Source organism: Bison bison, unplaced genomic scaffold, assembly GCF_000754665.1.
Source record: "Bison bison bison isolate TAMUID 2011002044 unplaced genomic scaffold, Bison_UMD1.0 scf7180017864373, whole genome shotgun sequence".
Classification (NCBI taxonomy): Eukaryota; Metazoa; Chordata; class Mammalia; order Artiodactyla; family Bovidae; genus Bison; species Bison bison.
Genome location: NW_011494945.1, coordinates 8,073,508 through 8,090,998, shown reverse-complemented (window position 1 = coordinate 8,090,998; position 17,491 = coordinate 8,073,508). Strand labels below are relative to the sequence as shown.

The 17,491-nt window shown below is 40.0% G+C and overlaps 1 long non-coding RNA gene and 1 other non-coding gene across 2 annotated transcripts; both read right to left on the bottom strand.

Annotated features, from left to right (window-relative positions):
- Nucleotides 1-301: 301 nt before the first annotated feature.
- LOC105000679 lies at nucleotides 302-14,076 on the bottom strand. The gene is made up of 3 exons (XR_826773.1): nucleotides 13,996-14,076; nucleotides 9,158-9,237; nucleotides 302-548 (listed from the first exon to the last, which is right to left on the bottom strand). It is a non-coding gene; the product is annotated as an uncharacterized LOC105000679 (long non-coding RNA).
- TRNAK-CUU lies at nucleotides 13,585-13,657 on the bottom strand. The gene has a single exon. It is a non-coding gene; the product is annotated as a tRNA-Lys (tRNA).
- Nucleotides 14,077-17,491: the final 3,415 nt, after the last annotated feature.

The window sequence follows — 17,491 nt, the reverse complement described above, 5'->3', positions numbered from 1 at the left end:
AGAAGTGGTAGAGCTAGAATTAAAGCTCATCTCACTCCTTCCCCTGTATCCTGTTGTCTTCAGAACTGAATGCATTTGTTTATTTATTCGTTTATTTTCCAGCCTCAGCTCCCACATAATTGCTTCTTAACACATTTTTATCATTGGTCCATGCATTGCTCTTTTTTGTTTTATTATGGTGGTAGGCACCCTGCAAGATGATATCCAGTGACCCCTGTCATACCCTGTGGTCCCCTTCCGTCTTGTCTCAGGGTAGGTATGAATGATCAATAAAGTCCAACAAAAGTGATGATGTGTTAATTCATTATTAGTTTTATGAAAGACATTGCAGAGACTTTCCTGCAGTCCATTGGATTAGATTCCGTGCTCCCAGTGCAGGCGGCTGGATTCGATCCTTGCTCTCGGAACTAGATCCCCCATGGCGCAATTGAAGATCCCACATGCCACAACAAAGGTACCACACACTGCAATGAAGACCAGGCGCAGCTTCCCTCGTGGGCTCTTGATTGCTCATATTCTCTGTCTCTGTCTCTCTCTCATTATTTGCTCTGGTGGAAGAAGGCAAGTCACAAGCAGTCCTATGAAAAGGCCCAGGGATCAAGGAACTGAGCCTTATGCCAAAAGCCATGTGAATGAGCCATCTTGGAAGCAGATCCTCCAGCTCTTTCAGAGACTACAGCTCTGACTCACAGCTTGACTGCAACCTCATGAGAAACTCTGAGCCAAACCACCCAACCAAGGTGCACTGGATGCCTGACCCAAGAACCTAAGAAACTATGTGTAATAATAACTATTTTTAAGTTGCTAAGTTATAGGATAGTTTGTTATGCTACAATTTAAGAACTAATACAATTATCTATAAATCTTCGTATAACATATATAGTGACCCTATTGTCAGCACAAGAACTCGAATATTGACAATAGCTTATTTTTGACTATGTGACCTTCCTCCATAATATTCTCATTTCTTCCTTAATCCAAGGTTATTTTTATCTTCAATTGGTATTTATCATTCCCATGATTTTTATAACACGTAGTTTAACACAATGTGTATTCCTAAAAGTATATTATTTGGTTATTTTTAGCTTAAAAAAGGTGGCCCCATGCTAGATGTTGGAGAGGGAAATGGCAACCCACTACAGTGTTCTTGCCTGGAGAATTCCATGGACAGAGAAACCTGGTGGGCTACAGTCCATGGGGTCACAAACAGTTGGACACGATGGAGTAACTAACATACACACACACACACACACATGCTAGATGTAATTTTCTGTGACCATTTTTATTTATTCAATTATTTTGCTGCAATTCACCCATGCTGATGTTTGTAGAGACAGTTCATTTGTTTTGACTGCTGTATAATATCCACTGGGTGAAAACACCACACTTTATCCCTTCTCCAGTCAATGGACATTTGGATTTCTTCCAGATTTTTTTTTCTATTACAACAATGTTGCCATGAAGAGGTTTACAAATGTCTCCAGGTTCACCTGTTAAGAGTTTACATCTACCATTGGAATTACTGGGTTGCTCACACACACACACACACACACACAATGTATGTGAATATTCAAGTTTAATAGACAATGCCAGTTTTCCAAAGTATCTTTTCCAGTTTATACTTCCACCAGCTATTTATGAGAGATCCAGTTGATCACTCCCTCTCAACATTTGATATTGTCAAACTTCTTAAATTTACAACAAATGGGTATATAATGAAATCTCTTTACAGTAGTAATCTGCATTTCCCACATCACTGAATGTCCTTTCCATCTTACAGTTTAACCTTCAAAGATGATATGGGAAAGTATATATAATTCTTCATTGTAGTTTTCATTTTTGTTTAATTGTTACTGCTGCTGCTAAGTCACTTCAGTCGTGTCTGACTCTGTGCAACCCCATAGACAGCAGCCCACCAGGCTCCCTCATCCCTGGGATTCTCCAGGCAAGAACACTGGAGTGGGTTGCCATTTCCTTCTCCAATGCCATCCTATGAATTGTAACCCGCCAGGCTCCTCTGTCCATGGGGGTCTCCAGGCAAGAATACTGGAGTGGGCTGCCAGTCCCTCCTCCAGGGGATCTTCCTGACCCAGGGATCAAACCCAGCTCTTCTGTGTTGCAGGCAGATTCTTCACCATCTGAGCCGCCCTACAGAGGAGCAATGTTGAATTGACTAGCAGTGCTGCTAGTTAATTTCACACTAGGATTAGCTCAATGCAGGGGAAGAACTTGGTCCTTTTCTTTTACAAAGGGTCTTTCTGGGAGACAATTTTCTTTAAGGATCTTAGGATGGAAAAAAAAATCTGTTGAGAAGGTTTTTACTTGAACATAGACAGTATTAAAAATGACTTGCAATCTGAGTAATACAGCTCTGACCTAATCACTATATGATCATGGGTTAGTCATTAAACCTTCTGAGATTAAAATTACTCATCTGAAAAAAAAAAAAAGGAGATGATCTCTGAGGTCCAGCTAAGTATCAAAATGTTTTTATTCCATTATGAAAAATTAGCTAGTAGACTAATCTGGTTCTTACTATCATTTCATTCTCTGTCTCTCTGGTCCAGCCAACCCAATTGATCTTGACATTAACATAGGTTGAAACACTAAGCCCACAAGGAAGATTTTAGAGAGGACCTCATAATTCTTTTTTAACTGTTCTGTTCGTAATTGCATCCTCAGTCTTAATACAGTGTCTGCTGAAAAACAGACACTATGTAAATATTTGTTGGCCAGTTGAATAATGAATGAATGAACTGGATCTTTATTCTCCATTCCTATCTTCACTTCACCATCACACTCAAGTTCAGAAGTTATTTGAGTTGTGTTTTCAGAGCAGGAAGTCCAGCGCAGAGAATGTCTCCATGACTACAAGTTCAGCTAGTTCTTCATTGCCACTTAAACATTTCTGATGAAGACCAAAAAGCCCCCATGACCAACTGAATCAATATCTCTGGAGTTGAGGACCAGGTATCAGTATTTTTCAAATATTCCTCAGGAGATTCTAATATGCAGCCAGGGCTGAGCATCACTATTCTTAAAAAATTGTAATCTAAACTTTTTTCCTATTATTTCTTATTGGTTCTCTCTCTCTTATATCTAATTTCCTTATTTATTTTCTTTCTTTGTTTCTTTTTTTAAAAATAAATATATAGGTCAGACTACATTACCTAAAGTTTTAGAGAAATTGTAATAGAATTCTATATAGAGAAAAACCTCCTTTTGTTGCATGGAATGTATATATAGGTAACATCAGGCAGAAAGGGATTAAGACATACTGCATTTATTATATTTATAAAGGTTGACAACTTCAAATTACAGAGTTGTCAAGGAATCTTGTCAGGATGCTGCTCTGCAGTCATAAATATAACACCTAAAATATTTTACCTGAAAATATTTTCTCTGCCTTAAAAAGCAGTTTTCTTCCCAAATTGGAAAATGGAAAATTCAAGGATAGATGGGTGAACAATAGATATCTATGGGTGAACAATCAAATCAGTATGGCCAGTTAATTCTAAGAAATCACTTTTCACAAATTTACTGAAAGAAGTCAGTCAAGCCATTCTTTTCATAAGTTCAATGATCAAGTCAATTAAATAAGTCAGTACAAAGCCCCATGTAGACTCAAACTAATTCTTATCTAGAAATAGCTATTAAAAGTCCTCCAGGAATTGGGATGGAGAGGCTTCAGGAGTAGGCCAATTTGAATTCATGGACTAAAACTGCAGAATAATTGTAGTTTGCCAAGTTTATTTCAGGTTATAACATAGGTATTTCAAATAAATTCTTAATTATGCTGCATGGATTAAAAAGCCCCAAATTAAAGTCATCATATGCAAAGGTTATTGTGATGTGGCACATAGATAAATAGATCTTTGAAAAACTCTTCTTTCCCAAATAATGTGTCTAAATGAGAGAGAGAATGAGAAAGAGATTCCATTATTAAACTTGGAAATATGGAAGTCATATCAACTTGCTGGGCTGAAAAGAACTCGCAAAAGACCATCTGAGAGAAAGTGATAAGTGATTAGGACAAATCACTTAAGGTCATTTCCCAACAGCTGACACCCACACAAGAGAGATGTCATTGTCAACTACTACAGTGTTGAACCTCTTTCTCAAAAGTACCCTGCTTTAAATCAAAACAGCTTGCTGTGATGTTTCTCTTCTTTGAAATCACACCATAAACAAATATCTGTAATAAATATGTTTGAATATTATAGGGCTGGTATGACCATGTTGGGAGTAATAAGTTTGAAGTGCATAACAAAACAAAAAGAATATGCTGATGTCAAAGGGAGTAAGAGTTACTTTATTTTTCTAAGAATAAAACAGACTAGCTCCCCAAAGTCTAAACAAACAACTCTACAAGACACTCTTTTCCATGGAGAGTGACAGAACTTAGTGATTAAGGGCTTATGACACAAGAGTCAGATTCCTTGCATTTGAACCCCAGCTTTGCTATTAACCAATAGTGCAAGCTGGGCAAAATATGTCATTTACCATCAGTAAAGTGGGAAGAACAATATTACCTATATTAATGAGTAATTTTGAATATTTTCATGAGTTCATAAATGTAAAGTACTTAGATTAGTGCCCAGCACATAGAAACCTTGTTCTATCATCATTCTCCACTATTCAACCATAGATCCACCCAACTTCAAATCAATAAACAATATAGATATAAAGTACTTTTGTTTCTGATACTTCTAGGAGAATGGCTGTTTTTAACTCCAGAACAAAGCATGCAATTTACCCACATAGGATAAGCATGTATACACTGCAAAAATGATTGAAATACTGTTTGCTTGCAAATATTATAGTCATGAGTTGTTCTAAAGATGTTGCAAGTTATATGGCTTAGAACTTTATTTTAGATAGAAACCCATTCATTGTTGAAGCCCTCTTTTGAATTAGACTTCTCTTACAGAGGTCTTTTTGTGGTGTTTTTAAATGGGTTTTTTTTTTTTTTAACTTTTTATTACATTCTATTATAGTTTTCAAACTTTACACAAAAGTAGGAAAAATAGGATAATGAGACCATATCTGCTTATTACCCAGTTTGGGCAGTTATTCACATTTTTCACTCCTCAACAATTCTGGAGTATTTTGAAGCAAATCCTGGATATCCTATTTTGCCTCAAAATATTTCAGAATTTATTTATAAAAAGTAGGACTTCTTTTTTTTAAAAAAAGTAACTACAATTGCGCCTAACAAAATGACCAAAATTCTTAATATTCCAATTGTCTCAAGAATGTCTTCACATGGTTGATTTAAGTTAAGATCCAAACAATGTGAAATGGGTAGTTTAAGTTCTAAGTATCTGGTTTTATATTTTGGAAGCTGTCTCAGCTTCATGCCTTTTCTAAAGGGAAATGAATGACCACGGCTGCAGTTTGAAATTGAAATCATCATGATAACAGAGGAGAGAAAGCTAGAGTGAGAAGTAGGAATCTCATAGTAGGTGCGGGTTTTGCTTGTAACACTGACCCAGGGTCTACTTCATGACAGTAGATTCTTTTACTACTGTAGAAAGAAGAAAAACAATCCTTCTAAAGTACTTGTGCCATACTAAGCATAGGGAGTTAAAAAACAGCCTGTCTGTGGTCATTCCAAGACACTGAAGCCAAATGGACTGGTCAACATCTCAATCTTTGAAGTCCTCTGGGTGCAGAACTCCCTTCTGTTTTTCATCTGTCTCAGATTCTAAGAGAGACAGTCTCTTTCTTAAAAATATTTCCAAAGGATTTATTGGGGATATTTGCACCCTGGTTCTCATATTTAATAATCATGTCTCAGTTTTTTTTATACAAGACTATTTGCATGCCTCTTAAGACTTGGACTTAATGTTTTTATTGGATTTCATCATTTTTAATATTGATTTACTAGGACTACCACTGAAGCCCCCAAGTGTGTTTTACAAGGAGACACTTTATAATTCCTTTATATTAGGTTACTTGTAATGACCAGAATAAATGAGATTTCCCTTTCAAAAGAGGTAGATAGGAAATAAGTAACACAGATAGTATTTATATAGATATAATGTTAACATATTTGTATGGTGGGAGGGATCTAAAAATAAATGAACCCACATCCTTCTGTGGGTTCCTATAATACTACCTCTTGCAGCTATGAAAGCTAATGTGAAAATCATCTTTATTGATTACAACCTCAAAATAGTCTGTTATCTTGCATATGTGTTTTCCTCAGGTCCTATTTATTACTGTAAAATTACCACTGCTTTTAAATTTCCTTTTATAATGCCTTCTGGAGTATGGTTTGTTAAAATCGCATAGGTTGAAAGTTAAGATCCTAGGCTCCAGAATCAGGCTAGATCTAAATCTAAATCTTGGTTCTGTTACTTCCTAGCTGAATGCCTTTAGGCAAATCACTTAACATTTTTATGTTTTGGTTTATTCATCTTAAAATGGATGTAAAAATACCTATATAATACCTTATTATGAAATAATTTTGATTTTAGTTCAGCAAATATTTAAGCTCCTTTAGGATGGCATTTGCAGCCATTGATAATCTGTTTCTATCCTACCTTTGGGGTGATCTCACAGATCCCCTTTAATACACTCATCCTAAACCCACTGAATTATCCCCCTTCCCTTTGCTCCATTTGCACTTTCATGCCTTGACACCTTTCTTCATATTGTTCTTCCTGCCTAGGATACTCCTCCTTCTCCCTCCCTCACTTGTCAATATCCTACTCATCGTCCATCAAGGCCCAACTCAAATGGTTGCCATTTCTATCCTTCACTAGGATTAGTCTCCCTTTTTCTTATCTCCCTAGGCAAACTCATAAGCCAATCAGAAGTTTGGCTAATAAACTAATATTGGATGCTTTCATGGCCGTTACATTTTCAAGGTCAAGTGGTACTATATGTTTCTGCATTTGTAATTGAATATATAGCCATTTCTTCCTTTACATTAGGAAGTGATAATTCTTTTTTACAAAATAAAAATGCTAATAAAAGGTTACAAAAGGATTAGCCTAAAATAAAAAAACAGAAGTTTGCCTAATGTATATAGAATGTATACCCTGAGATCTATACACACTTGTCGCAATCTATGCCCACTGCACTTTACAACCACATATGGTGGCATCAGTAATTCTGAGGCATTGCAAAATCTTCACAATCTAAGTATTTTATAAAGAATTGCAGTGACAAGATCTCAAATATAAAGGTTTGTGGGTCTTTTTAGGGGCTTAATCACTTTTAGTTAGAAATTTAAGTTAACAAGAACTATTCCATTCCCTAAACATTCCAATTAATTGCTGTTTAGCATATGGGTTATCAAATTTGTCTTTTTTAAGTTTGCATTTAGAGATTGCAGATAAATCTATTAGGATGAAATTCTAGGTCAGTCAGGTTTTGATTTGCAATATTTAATGTTTGCATAATTCCACCTTTGCCTGACCTTTCAAAATTATTTTAACAGCCCTACATTTACTTTCCTAATGGAATGATTTGCTACAAAGCGGCTACAGCGGGTAGTCTGGAAGGACATTATAACATTCCTTTGGCTGTCAAAATCCATCTGTCCTTGTGTTTAGGGGAATTCTTCATTGCATGTGATCTTGGGATATAAGACCTCACTTTCCACTGTAGATGCCAAACAGACTGAATCTCACTCTCCCCTCATCCTGGAATATGGAGCAGGGGCCCCAGTGCTGGGCCATGGACCCTCCCACACAGGCCCGTGCACTCCGAGATGAAGGAGGAGCATCTGGAGCAGTTCAAGGGGTCAGCATGATGTCCAGTAGTCATTTCTAGAAGGTGTGGTACAGCAGAAGCAGAGATGGTGGCATCTTGGATAGAGTGTTCCTATGGCCTGGCCTCCTTAGGTCCTGGGTCCTGCCTTGTTTCCCAAGCCTGTTCTTCCAGCCTCTCAGATTCTATGAGCCCCCTTTCCTTCAACATTTTGTTTCCTTTAGATAGTAAGAGCTCATTTTGTTGCTTGCAAGCAAGAACCCTCATCAAAACCATTGGTATTGCAAGGTGGCAGGAAGAATTCTGGATTCTGGTCAGATTGTTGGCCCACTTAGTAGGCAACTGCTTAATGTTTCCATTTCCTCATCTACAAAATGGGACACAGTCTGTAATTGTGTCAACTGTGTGAGGATCGAATAAAATAATTTCTTTAAGATATTAAGCACAGTACTACTTATTAAAGTCATATTTATTAAAAAGCATTCAATAAATAGTAGCTTTTGTATTACTAAATTCTATGTAATTGTGTGTTCAGGCCACAAAACTCTACTGCTCTTCACATAAAGAGATGCTCGTGTGCACACTCTGTTCAGTGTTGAACTTCCTTTTATTTCCCCATGCTGGGGTTTGGTTTGGTTTTGCTTTGTTTTCCAGCTTAGGACTTGGGCACTTTCCCATATTGTACATCCCGAGACTTCCTCGGGGAGCGCAGCCTGCAGTCACTGTCCCTGGATCTTCTCTCTTCCCTTCCGTCTGTCCCTGCCAGCTCTCCCTCACCTCCAGACTCCAAAAGCAATAAGCTGCCCTAAAGACTGACTAACTTCAGATGGGAAAGGCAAAACTGAGTTGAGTGAGTCGTACTTCAGCATCTGGTATACAGATTTAGTAACTTTAATGGATTTAAAAAACAAGGCAAAACAAATGCACAACATATATCCCAAGACTTATTATAGCATCTTTGATTTATCTACTTAGCTTTTGATGAAAAATTTTTTCTTCCACTGAAATGTGTAATGTCCTCTCATAGTTAAACTGTGGAATCTTTTCCACTCAACTTCTTCCCTCTGGGATGCAATAAAGAAACAACTTATGGCTCAATAGCACATTGGAGACAATTTTTCTGTGAAAGAAAAATGTTTCTTACAACATGTAATGTTTCTCAAAGGAGGTGGGTCAAAACATAGATATCAATTCTCTGTAACCATTCACTGAATACCATATTTGGTTTGAGAATATTACAGTGTAGTATGTTATTTTTGAAAGGTTGAGTATTGGTCATGGATATTTTAATTCCTATAACATCCAGGTGTAAATTAGAATAAAGTAGGAATTAGAATTATTTACTGTATCTGCATATTCTCTTTTCCCCAAAAAAAGTGATAGAAGCGCTGAGCAGAGAAGAGCAGAGTGTGGAGTAGGTGGCAGCATACCTCACCTGTCTGCAAGTTGGCCAACTGAAGATGTTTTTCTGGATCAGCCATTTCCTAGTGTGACCTTGAGTTCAGCCTCGGTCTCCTAAGGTGTAAAACGGAACAATTACACTCTTAAGAATGCTTGTGAGAAATAATTGACACAATTTGTGCAAAATACTTGGCTCTAGCAGGACTTCAAGACATGATTGTTGATGATACAACTCAACATCAGATTGTAAGAGGGCTAATCATTTTAATGGCATTTGATTGTCTAAAGGAAATACGATATTATTATATCTACATTAGTATCTACGGAGAAGGCAATGGCACCCCACTCCAGTACTCTTGCCTGGAGAATCCCAGGGACAGAGGAGCCTAGTGGGCTGCCGTCTATGGGGTCGCACAGAGTCGGACACAACTAAAGTGACTTAGCAGCAGCAAATCTAATACAGAGAAGAGACCTGATTTCATCAACGGATTTCATTGGGGAAGGCAATGACAATTCAAGATAACTCAGATACTAAGTTGAAATTTGTATTTACAAGAAATTTGGGATAATTATTGAAAATGTTCTATGTTTAAGTTGGTCTTATTATGATATTAAGGCCATACCCTCAAGGAAAGCCATTCTGGTTTGGGTGATACATTTTAGATAGTAAATAATCAGGCAGATAATGCACAAAATTTACTTCAGGAGTCAGAAAACTTCCTTTAAAAATTGTTTAAAAGCAGATTTGAGTTATAGCATAAAATATATGTGTGAGCTATAAGTATCAATGTAAAAACTTCAGGTATTTGCTACACGTGAAAGATGACACTGTGAAAGTGCTTCACTCAATATGCAAGCAAATTTGGAAAACTCAGCAGTGGCCACAGGACTGGAAAAGGTCAGTTTTCATTCCAATCCCAAAGAAAGGCAATGCCAAAGAATGCTCAAACCACCGCACAATTGCACTCGTCTCACACGCTAATAAAGTAATGCTGAAAATTCTCCAAGCCAGGCTTCAGCAATATGTGAACCATGAACTTCCTGATGTTCAAGCTGGTTTTAGAAAAGGCAGAGGAACCAGAGATCAAATTGCAAACATCTGCTGAACCATGGAAAAAGCAAGAGAGTTCCAGAAAAACATCTATTTCTGTTTTATTGACTATGCCAAAGCCTTTGACTGTGTGGATCACAATAAACTGTGGAAAATTCTGAAAGAGATGGGAATGCCAGACCACCTGACCTGCCTCTTGAGAAATTTGTATGCAGGTCAGGAAGCAACAGTTAGAACTGGACATGGAACAACAGACTGGTTCCAAATAGGAAATGGAGTATATTGTCATCCTGCTTATTTAACTTCTATGCAGAGTACATCATGAGAAGTGCTGGGCTGGAAGAAGCACAAGCTGGAATCAAGATTGCCGGATGACACCACCCTTATAGCAGAAAGTGAAGAAGAACTAAAGAGCTTCTTGATGAAAGTGAAAGAGAAGAGTGAAAAAGTTGGCTTAAAGCTCAACATTCAGAAAACTAAGATCATGGCATCCGGTCCCATCACTTCATGGCAAATAGATGGGGAAACAGTGGAAATAGTGGCTGAGTATTTTTTTGGGCTCCAAAATCACTGCAGATGGTGATTGCAGGCATGAAATTAAAAGACGCTTACTCCTTGGAAGGAAAGTTATGACCAACCTAGGCAACATATTAAAAAGCAGAGAGATTACTTTGCCAACAAAGTTCAGTCTAGTCAAGGCTATGGTTTTTCCATTAGTCATGTATGGATGTGAGAGTTGGACTACAAAGAAAGATGAGCGCAGAAGAATTGATGCTTTTGAACTGTGGTGTTGGAGAAGACTCTTGAAGTGTCCCTTGGACTGCAAGGAGATCCAACCAGTCCATCCTAAAGGAGATCAGTCTCGGGTGTTCACTGGAAGGGCTGATGTTGAAGCTGAAGCTCCAATACTTTGGCCAGCTGATGTGAAGAGCTGACTCGTTGGAAAAGACCCTGATGCTGGGAAAGATTGAGGGCAGGAGGAGAAGGGGACGACAGAGGATGAGATGGTTGGATGGCATCACCAACTTGATGGACATGGGTTTGGGTGGACTCCGGGAGTTGGTGATGGACAGGGAGGCCTGGCGTGCTGCAGTTCATGGGGTCACAGAGTCAGACACGACTGAGCGACTGAACTGAACTGACTGAACTGAACTGAAACTTCATTTCTTTATAACTGAACCCAACATCTGTTTCATAAGACTTCTATGCTAGGAGGTGGAAATGAAACCTCCAGATAATCTCAGCAGATTTAATCTTCTCTTGTGTCCACCCCTACACTCTTCTCACTGGGCTGGCATCTACATGACAGGGGGGTGGGTGAGTGGGTAGCATTCACTCCTCAGCCACAGTCACCTCTCCAGCTGGCCTCCTCTGATGTGGAAGTCCTAGTGGAGTCTCTGATCAAACATTTTAGGGGCAGGTCTACTTAGACTCTGTAGTCTCATGGAAGCAACCTACATGCCCTTCAACAGATGAATATACAAAGAAGGAGGTGGTATAATATTCCATACTACAATGAAATGTTACTCAGCCATAAGTGAATTAACGCCATTTCTAACAACATGGATGGACTAAGTGAAGTAAGTCAAAAACAGAAAGACAAATACCACGTGATATCACTTGTATGCAGAATCTAAAATATGATACAAATGAATTTATTCACAAAAGGGAAACAAACTCACAGACAGGGGTAGGGGGACAGATAAATTAGGAGTTTGGGATTAGCGGATACAAACTACTATATATAAAATAGACAAACAACAATGTCCTCCTGGTATAGCATGGGGAACTATATTCAATATCCTGTAGGAAACCATAATGGAAAAGAATATGAAAAAGACTGTATATATGTACAATGAGTCACTTTGCTGTGCACTAGAAACCAATAAAACATTGTAACTCAACTATACTCCAATACAAGATTATGTATAAATTAAAAAAAAAAATTCTGCAGTCTCTCAGAGCCACACCTACTCTACTCTCAGGCACACATGAAACGCACACTATGGTGAGTGGAGGGTATTTATAGCAACCCCAGAACCTTCTGTCCGGGTTCCTGCACACCACTGTGCCTACCCGCACTGTGCCTGGCTGTGCCATGCTGCACAGGTGCTGTTCTGGGCTCCATCTCAGGCAGGAGGCATGATTCACCTCTACTCTGTGCCCTCTACCTTCAGACTCCAAACCTAGCAAATCCTGATCTCTTATCCATCCCTTACCTACAGGCCCCAGCACATCAGGCCTCTGCCTTCCTCTTTCACTGCCTCTCCTACTACTCTCCATGGTCCAGACACTTTCAACGTCTCCAGTGTACTGAGTGCATTCTTCAGCTCTTTTAGAATTTGAACCAGAACACTTTTCTCAAGGATTCTAAGACCTCTGCAGAGGCAGTCCCTCTCATCTTTCCTATTTCAGATCAAATATTCCCTCCTAAAGGTTAATCTTGACTATTTAGCTAAAGTAGACCCCAACCTCTTTTTTCAATTCCAGTTCCTATCACAAAGTCCTTTTTTCTCACCTATCTGAATCTAAAATTGTCTCTTTTTTAATTATTATTTATTGTCCCCTTTGCAGATTATAAACTTAATGAGATTTGGGAACTTGTGTGTCATCTTTGCTGCTGGATCCCAGGAACTCAGAACATCATGCCTGGAATATACTGGGCTCTCAACACATAGTTGTTGAATAAAGGAATGAATAAATCATGAATCCCAATTGAGAATGACCCATTCCTCAGAAACAATGCACTGATGATTTGGTATATCCTTTTAGAAGGTTCCAAAGCCCTGAGGCTCACCTGTAGACTTCCTGAATTATAGTTATGCTGTTTCATAACGTTCTTTTTGAAGAATTCTGAATTTTGTTCTTTGAAGTTAAGCATGAACATGAATTTTGAAAGTGCACTTATGATGGATATAACAGATCATAGGCCAACTGTTGCTCATTGGTTTTATTAAAATAGATCCATGATATTTACATTAACTGATTCTAATGATCATATTTCATAAATGCTTGCCCATATCCGGCTCTTCACTCTGGAGAATGTGGTAGATTCAATTCCCAGCTTCCCTAGCAGTTGGGCAGAGCCATGTGACTAATTCTAGTCAATGATTTGTAGGCAGAAGTGACCTATGTCACTGCTAAGCTGGAGCATTTAATTGCTGTGTGAGATCCTCCAAGGTTTTACCTTCTACTTTGTAGCTACAGGAAGTACATACTGGTACAAAGATGCAGTGCCCGCTGGAGGGTCACACAGATCTTCAGCAAACTTTGTGTGAGCAAGTAGTATAAGCCTCTCCTGTGTGTGTGTGCATGTGTGTGTGTGTGTGTGTGTGTGTGTGTGTTTTAATTTGGCTGCACAGTCTTAGTTGTGGTATGCAGGATCTTTAGTTGAGGCATGTGGTATCTAGTTCCCTGACCAGGGATCGAACCTGGGCCCCCCACATAAAGAGTGTGGAGTCTTAACCACTGGACCACCAGAGAAGTCCCAAACTGATCTTGTTTTAAGACTCTTAGATTTTCTGATATTTGATATTGAAGCATAACCTACCATAACCAAATACACCACTGTTTTGGAAAATATGTGATTTCTTCATATACCAACGTGGCGGGGGCGGGGGGAGCTGTTGTTACTTATAATTTAAAGAAGTCTTATAAGATATGTCACAATTTCAGAGATGTTAAAATTTGAAAAATGTGGGCCTTAGATTATACAAAATACAAATTGTCAAAAGGAATATGTCAAAGTAGATTAGCATAGTGTCAAGAACTCCAAATCCAGAGTTGAAAAGAAAGTTATAGATTCAAATCCCAATACTTACTAGCTTAACTCAGCTTATGCAAGCCTTAGTTTCTTCATCTGTAAAATGGGGATCACAGTACATGCTGCCTTATAGGGTTCTGTGGATATTAGATGAGATAATTCTTATAATGTGTTCAGCATAGTAATTTTCCCACATATTTTAGTCTCCACATTTGGTTAGATTACAGAGCTTGTTCAAAATGAGCATTAATTTTAGACAATATACAAAAGTAAGTTTGTTATTATATCATACTAATCAATCAGCAAATATCTATTAATTTCTTTTAAGTCATGAAGACTAGGCCTCTGAGTTAGGTGTTCTTGGAGATAACAAAGAAGCAGATTGAGAGGTTGAGGGCTGAAGGCAAATCACACTGGGGTCTTCTTCCTATCTACTCTCTGAAGTATTTTCCGGATTTATCAGGCTAGAATGAACATTAAGAGCGACCTTGAAGAGTAAAAGTCATAAAAATGTATCTGAGGAATGAATGTAATGAAAGGTCAATCTTGTGCCTATTTTGGTGACTGGCAGGGCTAGTAAAGGGAATTTTTCTTTCAGGGTTTGTCTTGGATGTGCGCTTGAGTGTCTGTGTGTGTGTGAAAGAGAGAGGGCGCTAATGATTGGGAAGCATAAAGGTAATTCATAGAATAAAGGGTGGCTCTTCCAAGATAAGTAAGAGATTGTCCTGTCCACACTGGGTTATACTCTTACAGAGTGTCTGAAGTTATCCAGGGAACATTATTGGACTCATGATAATATCCAAATTCATAAAACAGCAACCCATTATATAATTGTCTTCATCTATTCCCTGGTGGCTCAGATGGCAAAGAATCTTCCTGCAATGGGGGAGACCTGGGTTCAATCCCCTGGAGAAGGGAATGGCTACTCACTCCAGTATACTTGCCTGGAGAATTTCATGGACAGAGGAGCCTGGCAGTTCATGGGGTTGCAAAGAGTCAGACATGACAGAGCAACTTTGACTACATGTTGTCTTTGCTAAGATGTAAAAATCATAACTTCTGAGGTTTATTCAAGACTAAAACTCTCCTCACACATACTTTATGAGCTTTCATTCTGTCAATGATGACATGCATTGTGGATTCTAATTTGATGTTCTCACCTCAGTTTTCTGGAAGACATGTGCCTGTGAAGGAACAGGTGGCTGATTAATATGATTATTTGTATTAAATGCCTGAACTATGGCAGAGCAAGTAATTTTCTTTAAAGGAAGTGTAGCTGCCTCTAAATATAACTCTGGGCTACAGTTCACCTTTTCTGTTTATTTTATTCTTAACTTGCGAAACTGTATCTTAGGACTTGGGGTATATAACCTGTTATTTGATATCAACTAAACAACTGTGAATCAATTGTAATGGTTCTGGCACCAAAGGAAACAGAGGGGACTTAAATATGTCTCCAGAAGACAAAAAGCTTTTTTCTGTGTACACTTTACAACATACCTTTCCACAGTTATTTAAAAGTAAAAAAAAAAAAAAAAGTTTTCTCACTACTTCTCATTAAAAACCGAGAGGACAAAACAGAGAAAACTAACTCCAACCCACATCCTATTTATCAGATGTTTTGGATGAAATTCAGTTTGAAAAATCAAAAAGATTTCTTCTTCTCTCTCTTCCAGCAATGGCATTAGGATGCTTATTTCTCACTGAGAAATACACCCACTCTCACACACTCATTTAAAAATGAGAATGTTATGTTAGCGTTCCAGGAAGGGGGCGGGGGTTAGCGCAAACAGGTTTTGGCTCCTCCCGGTATTCTCGCTGTCTGGATGGTCTTGGGTCCCACTGTGGGTTCCTGAGGACTCCTGGCCCTAGCTGGCCACAGCACTTGGGCTCAAAACCGGTGTATACCTGGGTACGCTCCCAGAGGCTACCGTAAAAAACCTCCAACTCTTGTACTGCAGAGCACTCCCTAATACTTCAACGGTCCTCTTGAGTTTTTCTCGTCCGGGATAACCGCCCCAGGATTTTTCTCTTTCCTTGGGGCAAGGGTTTCGCATGGACCCCTTGCAGGAGCGGAGCCCGGTTTGGCCCCGCTGCCTCTGGCCTCTTGGCTCGCCTGGGATCCACGAGCCACGCGGAGCGGGGTGCGGCTTCTCCTCTTTCTCCAGACAGGGAAGAGAAGAGACGAAAGGAGGTGCTCAGCTCTCCTGGGTACACGCCCAAGCATCTGTAATTTGACCTTTACGAAACAAAACGATGCTAAACGGAAAAATAGCCAACGTGGAGGTACTCAGTCCTCCCGAGTACGCTCCCAAAGAGCTCTAATTCGACGTTTAAAAAAAAAAAAACAAACAATGCCAAGATGCAAATTAGGCAGCGTAATACCCAGGATGAGCCTCGTTTGACAGGCCAAACTGAGATTTTAATGGAAAGCTTACTCATATCATGCACACCGAATTCATTCTTTTAGTAAAAATTTAGTAAAAAAAAATTTTTTTAATTGTGCAATTTTAAGTTCCACCACTGTCACAGTGCACACTCTACAATAACACTGAATGGAACAATGGACACCCCCATATCGCATTGTGTCAGGTAATTACGAAGTGTCGCGGCGCGGGAAACCGAAGCCGGGAACCTCAGCTTGTCCCCCGCCGCGTGTACGAGGCGTTTAGAGCTGCGTGTCTCACCGAAAACTCATCAAACCGTTTAGGCCACTGCCTCGACCCAAAGAGGGACAAACGCCATCCGAGCCTGGCCCCGGGCGTGGACGCAGAGGGCCAAAGGGGAGGCGCGCGAGCGCAGGGGGAGCGAGGTCGACTTGAGAGAAGATGCGCGCAGGGCAGTCGAGGGCAAAGAGTCACCCAGCGGGTGGGGACGGTCCCGCCGGAGGTGGCCAGGTAGTCCTGGTCTCTGGAGAATGGAACCCCACGCGGGACGCTGCACTCCCAGCGGCACCTAATCTTGGGGGGGTGGTTTATATCAAGCGCACCGGGAGACGGGTGTGCACGGGGTAACGCTGTTAACTTTGTAGTGAGACAAAACACACGTGTGTGTGTATGTATGTGTGAGCGAGAACTGGAGGGAAAAGAAAGAAAAGAAAGAGCAGGGAGCTGTAGGCCGAGATGTCCTACTTCTAAGTGGTTCATTGGGAGGCAAAAGCTTTCTTGCAAGCGCAGTCGTCACCCGCGCCGCGTTGGGGACCAGCCGAGCAAGGCGCAGGGATCTCCAAGGGGCCTCCAGCCTCCAGAGCCCTGAGGTGGCCCCCAGAAGGCGACACTGTCCCCGACAGCTGTGGGGAGGTCAGGACTGTGGTTTGCTTTTCCCGAGACCCCGACCTTGCCATCCGAAGGGGGCGAGCTCAGTCTGCTTTCTTCTGGGCAGGGGGCGGAAAGCGGCCTTCTATCAACGCGACCTCTGGTCCCCACGCCCTCCCACCGCCCTATCTCCTCCCCGCAACCCCATTCATTTTTCCTAAGCAGCTTCCAGTTCGGGCTCAAAACCCAACTCCAAGCCCACCTGAGAGCTCATCACGGAGCTGAAGGGGGCGGCCGGGG